Below are 9,238 nucleotides of genomic sequence, written 5' to 3'. Positions count from 1 at the left end.
GCAGCTGAGCAGGCATGAATCCTGCGGCCCAGCTGGCGATTATCAGGCAGCTGAGCAGGCATGAATCCTGCGGCCCAGCTGGCGATTATCAGGCAGCTGAGCAGGCATGAATCCTGCGGCCCAGCTGGCGATTATCAGGCAGCTGAGCAGGCATGAATCCTGCGGCCCAGCTGGCGATTATCAGGCAGCTGAGCAGGCGCTGATCCCGCACCTCAGCAGGCACTGATCACGTGCCTGTCATGCAGTGATCAGGTGACTGAGAGGCGCTGATCATGTGACTGCTCATGTGCTGATCAGGTAGCTCTCCTGCACGGATCATGTGCCTCAGCAGGCAAGAATCAAGCAGCTGAGCAGGCATGAATCCTGCGGCCCAGCTGGCGATTATCAGGCAGCTGAGCAGGCATGAATCCTGCGGCCCAGCTGGCGATTATCAGGCAGCTGAGCAGGCATGAATCCTGCGGCCCAGCTGGCGATTATCAGGCAGCTGAGCAGGCGCTGATCCCGCAGCAGGCACTGATCACGTGCCTGTCATGCAGTGATCAGGTGACTGAGAGGCGCTGATCATGTGACTGCAGCTGTGCTGATCAGGCAGCTCTCCTGCACGGATCATGTGCCCAGCAGGCAAGAATCAGGCAGCTGAGCAGGCATGAATCCTGCGGCCCAGCTGGCGATTATCAGGCAGCTGAGCAGGCATGAATCCTGCGGCCCAGCTGGCGATTATCAGGCAGCTGAGCAGGCATGAATCCTGCGGCCCAGCTGGCGATTATCAGGCAGCTGAGCAGGCGCTGATCCCGCACCCAGCAGGCACTGATCACGTGCCTGTCATGCAGTGATCAGGTGACTGAGAGGCGCTGATCATGTGACTGCTCATGTGCTGATCAGGTAGCTCTCCTGCACGGATCATGTGCCTCAGCAGGCAAGAATCAAGCAGCTGAGCAGGCATGAATCCTGCGGCCCAGCTGGCGATTATCAGGCAGCTGAGCAGGCATGAATCCTGCGGCCCAGCTGGCGATTATCAGGCAGCTGAGCAGGCATGAATCCTGCGGCCCAGCTGGCGATTATCAGGCAGCTGAGCAGGCATGAATCCTGCGGCCCAGCTGGCGATTATCAGGCAGCTGAGCAGGCATGAATCCTGCGGCCCAGCTGGCGATTATCAGGCAGCTGAGCAGGCATGAATCCTGCGGCCCAGCTGGCGATTATCAGGCAGCTGAGCAGGCGCTGATCCCGCACCTCAGCAGGCACTGATCACGTGCCTGTCATGCAGTGATCAGGTGACTGAGAGGCGCTGATCATGTGACTGCTCATGTGCTGATCAGGTAGCTCTCCTGCACGGATCATGTGCCCAGCAGGCAAGAATCAAGCAGCTGAGCAGGCATGAATCCTGCGGCCCAGCTGGCGATTATCAGGCAGCTGAGCAGGCATGAATCCTGCGGCCCAGCTGGCGATTATCAGGCAGCTGAGCAGGCATGAATCCTGCGGCCCAGCTGGCGATTATCAGGCAGCTGAGCAGGCGCTGATCCCGCACCTCAGCAGGCACTGATCACGTGCCTGTCATGCAGTGATCAGGTGACTGAGAGGCGCTGATCATGTGACTGCTCATGTGCTGATCAGGTAGCTCTCCTGCACGGATCATGTGCCTCAGCAGGCAAGAATCAAGCAGCTGAGCAGGCATGAATCCTGCGGCCCAGCTGGCGATTATCAGGCAGCTGAGCAGGCATGAATCCTGCGGCCCAGCTGGCGATTATCAGGCAGCTGAGCAGGCATGAATCCTGCGGCCCAGCTGGCGATTATCAGGCAGCTGAGCAGGCATGAATCCTGCGGCCCAGCTGGCGATTATCAGGCAGCTGAGCAGGCATGATCCCGCACCTGGCAGGCACTGATCACGTGCCTGTCATGCAGTGATCAGGTGACTGAGAGGCGCTGATCATGTGACTGCAGCTGTGCTGATCAGGTAGCTCTCCTGCACGGATCATGTGCCCAGCAGGCAAGAATCAAGCAGCTGAGCAGGCATGAATCCTGCGGCCCAGCTGGCGATTATCAGGCAGCTGAGCAGGCATGAATCCTGCGGCCCAGCTGGCGATTATCAGGCAGCTGAGCAGGCATGAATCCTGCGGCCCAGCTGGCGATTATCAGGCAGCTGAGCAGGCGCTGATCCCGCACCTCAGCAGGCACTGATCACGTGCCTGTCATGCAGTGATCAGGTGACTGAGAGGCGCTGATCATGTGACTGCTCATGTGCTGATCAGGTAGCTCTCCTGCACGGATCATGTGCCTCAGCAGGCAAGAATCAAGCAGCTGAGCAGGCATGAATCCTGCGGCCCAGCTGGCGATTATCAGGCAGCTGAGCAGGCATGAATCCTGCGGCCCAGCTGGCGATTATCAGGCAGCTGAGCAGGCATGAATCCTGCGGCCCAGCTGGCGATTATCAGGCAGCTGAGCAGGCATGAATCCTGCGGCCCAGCTGGCGATTATCAGGCAGCTGAGCAGGCATGAATCCTGCGGCCCAGCTGGCGATTATCAGGCAGCTGAGCAGGCATGAATCCTGCGGCCCAGCTGGCGATTATCAGGCAGCTGAGCAGGCATGAATCCTGCGGCCCAGCTGGCGATTATCAGGCAGCTGAGCAGGCGCTGATCCCGCACCTCAGCAGGCACTGATCACGTGCCTGTCATGCAGTGATCAGGTGACTGAGAGGCGCTGATCATGTGACTGCTCATGTGCTGATCAGGTAGCTCTCCTGCACGGATCATGTGCCTCAGCAGGCAAGAATCAAGCAGCTGAGCAGGCATGAATCCTGCGGCCCAGCTGGCGATTATCAGGCAGCTGAGCAGGCATGAATCCTGCGGCCCAGCTGGCGATTATCAGGCAGCTGAGCAGGCATGAATCCTGCGGCCCAGCTGGCGATTATCAGGCAGCTGAGCAGGCGCTGATCCCGCACCCAGCAGGCACTGATCACGTGCCTGTCATGCAGTGATCAGGTGACTGAGAGGCGCTGATCATGTGACTGCTCATGTGCTGATCAGGTAGCTCTCCTGCACGGATCATGTGCCCAGCAGGCAAGAATCAAGCAGCTGAGCAGGCATGAATCCTGCGGCCCAGCTGGCGATTATCAGGCAGCTGAGCAGGCATGAATCCTGCGGCCCAGCTGGCGATTATCAGGCAGCTGAGCAGGCATGAATCCTGCGGCCCAGCTGGCGATTATCAGGCAGCTGAGCAGGCATGAATCCTGCGGCCCAGCTGGCGATTATCAGGCAGCTGAGCAGGCATGAATCCTGCGGCCCAGCTGGCGATTATCAGGCAGCTGAGCAGGCATGAATCCTGCGGCCCAGCTGGCGATTATCAGGCAGCTGAGCAGGCGCTGATCCCGCACCTCAGCAGGCACTGATCACGTGCCTGTCATGCAGTGATCAGGTGACTGAGAGGCGCTGATCATGTGACTGCTCATGTGCTGATCAGGTAGCTCTCCTGCACGGATCATGTGCCCAGCAGGCAAGAATCAAGCAGCTGAGCAGGCATGAATCCTGCGGCCCAGCTGGCGATTATCAGGCAGCTGAGCAGGCATGAATCCTGCGGCCCAGCTGGCGATTATCAGGCAGCTGAGCAGGCATGAATCCTGCGGCCCAGCTGGCGATTATCAGGCAGCTGAGCAGGCATGATCCCGCACCCAGCAGGCACTGATCACGTGCCTGTCATGCAGTGATCAGGTGACTGAGAGGCGCTGATCATGTGACTGCACATGTGCTGATCAGGTAGCTCTCCTGCACGGATCATGTGCCCAGCAGGCAAGAATCAGCAGCTGAGCAGGCATGAATCCTGCGGCCCAGCTGGCGATTATCAGGCAGCTGAGCAGGCATGAATCCTGCGGCCCAGCTGGCGATTATCAGGCAGCTGAGCAGGCATGAATCCTGCGGCCCAGCTGGCGATTATCAGGCAGCTGAGCAGGCATGAATCCTGCGGCCCAGCTGGCGATTATCAGGCAGCTGAGCAGGCATGAATCCTGCGGCCCAGCTGGCGATTATCAGGCAGCTGAGCAGGCATGAATCCTGCGGCCCAGCTGGCGATTATCAGGCAGCTGAGCAGGCATGAATCCTGCGGCCCAGCTGGCGATTATCAGGCAGCTGAGCAGGCGCTGATCCCGCACCTCAGCAGGCACTGATCACGTGCCTGTCATGCAGTGATCAGGTGACTGAGAGGCGCTGATCATGTGACTGCTCATGTGCTGATCAGGTAGCTCTCCTGCACGGATCATGTGCCCAGCAGGCAAGAATCAAGCAGCTGAGCAGGCATGAATCCTGCGGCCCAGCTGGCGATTATCAGGCAGCTGAGCAGGCATGAATCCTGCGGCCCAGCTGGCGATTATCAGGCAGCTGAGCAGGCATGAATCCTGCGGCCCAGCTGGCGATTATCAGGCAGCTGAGCAGGCGCTGATCCCGCACCTCAGCAGGCACTGATCACGTGCCTGTCATGCAGTGATCAGGTGACTGAGAGGCGCTGATCATGTGACTGCTCATGTGCTGATCAGGTAGCTCTCCTGCACGGATCATGTGCCTCAGCAGGCAAGAATCAAGCAGCTGAGCAGGCATGAATCCTGCGGCCCAGCTGGCGATTATCAGGCAGCTGAGCAGGCATGAATCCTGCGGCCCAGCTGGCGATTATCAGGCAGCTGAGCAGGCATGAATCCTGCGGCCCAGCTGGCGATTATCAGGCAGCTGAGCAGGCGCTGATCCCGCACCCAGCAGGCACTGATCACGTGCCTGTCATGCAGTGATCAGGTGACTGAGAGGCGCTGATCATGTGACTGCAGCATGTGCTGATCAGGTAGCTCTCCTGCACGGATCATGTGCCCAGCAGGCAAGAATCAAGCAGCTGAGCAGGCATGAATCCTGCGGCCCAGCTGGCGATTATCAGGCAGCTGAGCAGGCATGAATCCTGCGGCCCAGCTGGCGATTATCAGGCAGCTGAGCAGGCATGAATCCTGCGGCCCAGCTGGCGATTATCAGGCAGCTGAGCAGGCGCTGATCCCGCACCGCAGCAGGCACTGATCACGTGCCTGTCATGCAGTGATCAGGTGACTGAGAGGCGCTGATCATGTGACTGCTCATGTGCTGATCAGGTAGCTCTCCTGCACGGATCATGTGCCTCAGCAGGCAAGAATCAAGCAGCTGAGCAGGCATGAATCCTGCGGCCCAGCTGGCGATTATCAGGCAGCTGAGCAGGCATGAATCCTGCGGCCCAGCTGGCGATTATCAGGCAGCTGAGCAGGCATGAATCCTGCGGCCCAGCTGGCGATTATCAGGCAGCTGAGCAGGCATGAATCCTGCGGCCCAGCTGGCGATTATCAGGCAGCTGAGCAGGCATGAATCCTGCGGCCCAGCTGGCGATTATCAGGCAGCTGAGCAGGCGCTGATCCCGCACCCAGCAGGCACTGATCACGTGCCTGTCATGCAGTGATCAGGTGACTGAGAGGCGCTGATCATGTGACTGCTCATGTGCTGATCAGGTAGCTCTCCTGCACGGATCATGTGCCTCAGCAGGCAAGAATCAAGCAGCTGAGCAGGCATGAATCCTGCGGCCCAGCTGGCGATTATCAGGCAGCTGAGCAGGCATGAATCCTGCGGCCCAGCTGGCGATTATCAGGCAGCTGAGCAGGCATGAATCCTGCGGCCCAGCTGGCGATTATCAGGCAGCTGAGCAGGCGCTGATCCCGCACCTCAGCAGGCACTGATCACGTGCCTGTCATGCAGTGATCAGGTGACTGAGAGGCGCTGATCATGTGACTGCTCATGTGCTGATCAGGTAGCTCTCCTGCACGGATCATGTGCCCAGCAGGCAAGAATCAAGCAGCTGAGCAGGCATGAATCCTGCGGCCCAGCTGGCGATTATCAGGCAGCTGAGCAGGCATGAATCCTGCGGCCCAGCTGGCGATTATCAGGCAGCTGAGCAGGCATGAATCCTGCGGCCCAGCTGGCGATTATCAGGCAGCTGAGCAGGCATGAATCCTGCGGCCCAGCTGGCGATTATCAGGCAGCTGAGCAGGCATGAATCCTGCGGCCCAGCTGGCGATTATCAGGCAGCTGAGCAGGCATGAATCCTGCGGCCCAGCTGGCGATTATCAGGCAGCTGAGCAGGCATGAATCCTGCGGCCCAGCTGGCGATTATCAGGCAGCTGAGCAGGCATGAATCCTGCGGCCCAGCTGGCGATTATCAGGCAGCTGAGCAGGCATGAATCCTGCGGCCCAGCTGGCGATTATCAGGCAGCTGAGCAGGCGCTGATCCCGCACCTCAGCAGGCACTGATCACGTGCCTGTCATGCAGTGATCAGGTGACTGAGAGGCGCTGATCATGTGACTGCTCATGTGCTGATCAGGTAGCTCTCCTGCACGGATCATGTGCCTCAGCAGGCAAGAATCAAGCAGCTGAGCAGGCATGAATCCTGCGGCCCAGCTGGCGATTATCAGGCAGCTGAGCAGGCATGAATCCTGCGGCCCAGCTGGCGATTATCAGGCAGCTGAGCAGGCATGAATCCTGCGGCCCAGCTGGCGATTATCAGGCAGCTGAGCAGGCATGAATCCTGCGGCCCAGCTGGCGATTATCAGGCAGCTGAGCAGGCATGAATCCTGCGGCCCAGCTGGCGATTATCAGGCAGCTGAGCAGGCATGAATCCTGCGGCCCAGCTGGCGATTATCAGGCAGCTGAGCAGGCATGAATCCTGCGGCCCAGCTGGCGATTATCAGGCAGCTGAGCAGGCATGAATCCTGCGGCCCAGCTGGCGATTATCAGGCAGCTGAGCAGGCGCTGATCCCGCACCTGGCAGGCACTGATCACGTGCCTGTCATGCAGTGATCAGGTGACTGAGAGGCGCTGATCATGTGACTGCTCATGTGCTGATCAGGTAGCTCTCCTGCACGGATCATGTGCCTCAGCAGGCAAGAATCAAGCAGCTGAGCAGGCATGAATCCTGCGGCCCAGCTGGCGATTATCAGGCAGCTGAGCAGGCATGAATCCTGCGGCCCAGCTGGCGATTATCAGGCAGCTGAGCAGGCATGAATCCTGCGGCCCAGCTGGCGATTATCAGGCAGCTGAGCAGGCGCTGATCCCGCACCTCAGCAGGCACTGATCACGTGCCTGTCATGCAGTGATCAGGTGACTGAGAGGCGCTGATCATGTGACTGCTCATGTGCTGATCAGGTAGCTCTCCTGCACGGATCATGTGCCCAGCAGGCAAGAATCAAGCAGCTGAGCAGGCATGAATCCTGCGGCCCAGCTGGCGATTATCAGGCAGCTGAGCAGGCATGAATCCTGCGGCCCAGCTGGCGATTATCAGGCAGCTGAGCAGGCATGAATCCTGCGGCCCAGCTGGCGATTATCAGGCAGCTGAGCAGGCGCTGATCCCGCACCCAGCAGGCACTGATCACGTGCCTGTCATGCAGTGATCAGGTGACTGAGAGGCGCTGATCATGTGACTGCTCATGTGCTGATCAGGTAGCTCTCCTGCACGGATCATGTGCCCAGCAGGCAAGAATCAAGCAGCTGAGCAGGCATGAATCCTGCGGCCCAGCTGGCGATTATCAGGCAGCTGAGCAGGCATGAATCCTGCGGCCCAGCTGGCGATTATCAGGCAGCTGAGCAGGCGCTGATCCCGCACCCAGCAGGCACTGATCACGTGCCTGTCATGCAGTGATCAGGTGACTGAGAGGCGCTGATCATGTGACTGCAGCATGTGCTGATCAGGTAGCTCTCCTGCACGGATCATGTGCCCAGCAGGCAAGAATCAAGCAGCTGAGCAGGCATGAATCCTGCGGCCCAGCTGGCGATTATCAGGCAGCTGAGCAGGCATGAATCCTGCGGCCCAGCTGGCGATTATCAGGCAGCTGAGCAGGCATGAATCCTGCGGCCCAGCTGGCGATTATCAGGCAGCTGAGCAGGCATGAATCCTGCGGCCCAGCTGGCGATTATCAGGCAGCTGAGCAGGCATGAATCCTGCGGCCCAGCTGGCGATTATCAGGCAGCTGAGCAGGCATGAATCCTGCGGCCCAGCTGGCGATTATCAGGCAGCTGAGCAGGCGCTGATCCCGCACCTCAGCAGGCACTGATCACGTGCCTGTCATGCAGTGATCAGGTGACTGAGAGGCGCTGATCATGTGACTGCTCATGTGCTGATCAGGTAGCTCTCCTGCACGGATCATGTGCCCAGCAGGCAAGAATCAAGCAGCTGAGCAGGCATGAATCCTGCGGCCCAGCTGGCGATTATCAGGCAGCTGAGCAGGCATGAATCCTGCGGCCCAGCTGGCGATTATCAGGCAGCTGAGCAGGCATGAATCCTGCGGCCCAGCTGGCGATTATCAGGCAGCTGAGCAGGCGCTGATCCCGCACCCAGCAGGCACTGATCACGTGCCTGTCATGCAGTGATCAGGTGACTGAGAGGCGCTGATCATGTGACTGCTCATGTGCTGATCAGGTAGCTCTCCTGCACGGATCATGTGCCCAGCAGGCAAGAATCAAGCAGCTGAGCAGGCATGAATCCTGCGGCCCAGCTGGCGATTATCAGGCAGCTGAGCAGGCATGAATCCTGCGGCCCAGCTGGCGATTATCAGGCAGCTGAGCAGGCATGAATCCTGCGGCCCAGCTGGCGATTATCAGGCAGCTGAGCAGGCATGAATCCTGCGGCCCAGCTGGCGATTATCAGGCAGCTGAGCAGGCATGAATCCTGCGGCCCAGCTGGCGATTATCAGGCAGCTGAGCAGGCATGAATCCTGCGGCCCAGCTGGCGATTATCAGGCAGCTGAGCAGGCGCTGATCCCGCACCTGGCAGGCACTGATCACGTGCCTGTCATGCAGTGATCAGGTGACTGAGAGGCGCTGATCATGTGACTGCTCATGTGCTGATCAGGTAGCTCTCCTGCACGGATCATGTGCCTCAGCAGGCAAGAATCAAGCAGCTGAGCAGGCATGAATCCTGCGGCCCAGCTGGCGATTATCAGGCAGCTGAGCAGGCATGAATCCTGCGGCCCAGCTGGCGATTATCAGGCAGCTGAGCAGGCATGAATCCTGCGGCCCAGCTGGCGATTATCAGGCAGCTGAGCAGGCGCTGATCCCGCACCTCAGCAGGCACTGATCACGTGCCTGTCATGCAGTGATCAGGTGACTGAGAGGCGCTGATCATGTGACTGCTCATGTGCTGATCAGGTAGCTCTCCTGCACGGATCATGTGCCTCAGCAGGCAAGAATCAAGCAGCTGAG

The sequence above is a fragment of the Bos javanicus genome, unplaced genomic scaffold (assembly GCF_032452875.1).
Source record: "Bos javanicus breed banteng unplaced genomic scaffold, ARS-OSU_banteng_1.0 tig00002723_1, whole genome shotgun sequence".
NCBI lineage: Eukaryota > Metazoa > Chordata > Mammalia > Artiodactyla > Bovidae > Bos > Bos javanicus.
This window is presented reverse-complemented; position numbering follows the sequence as displayed.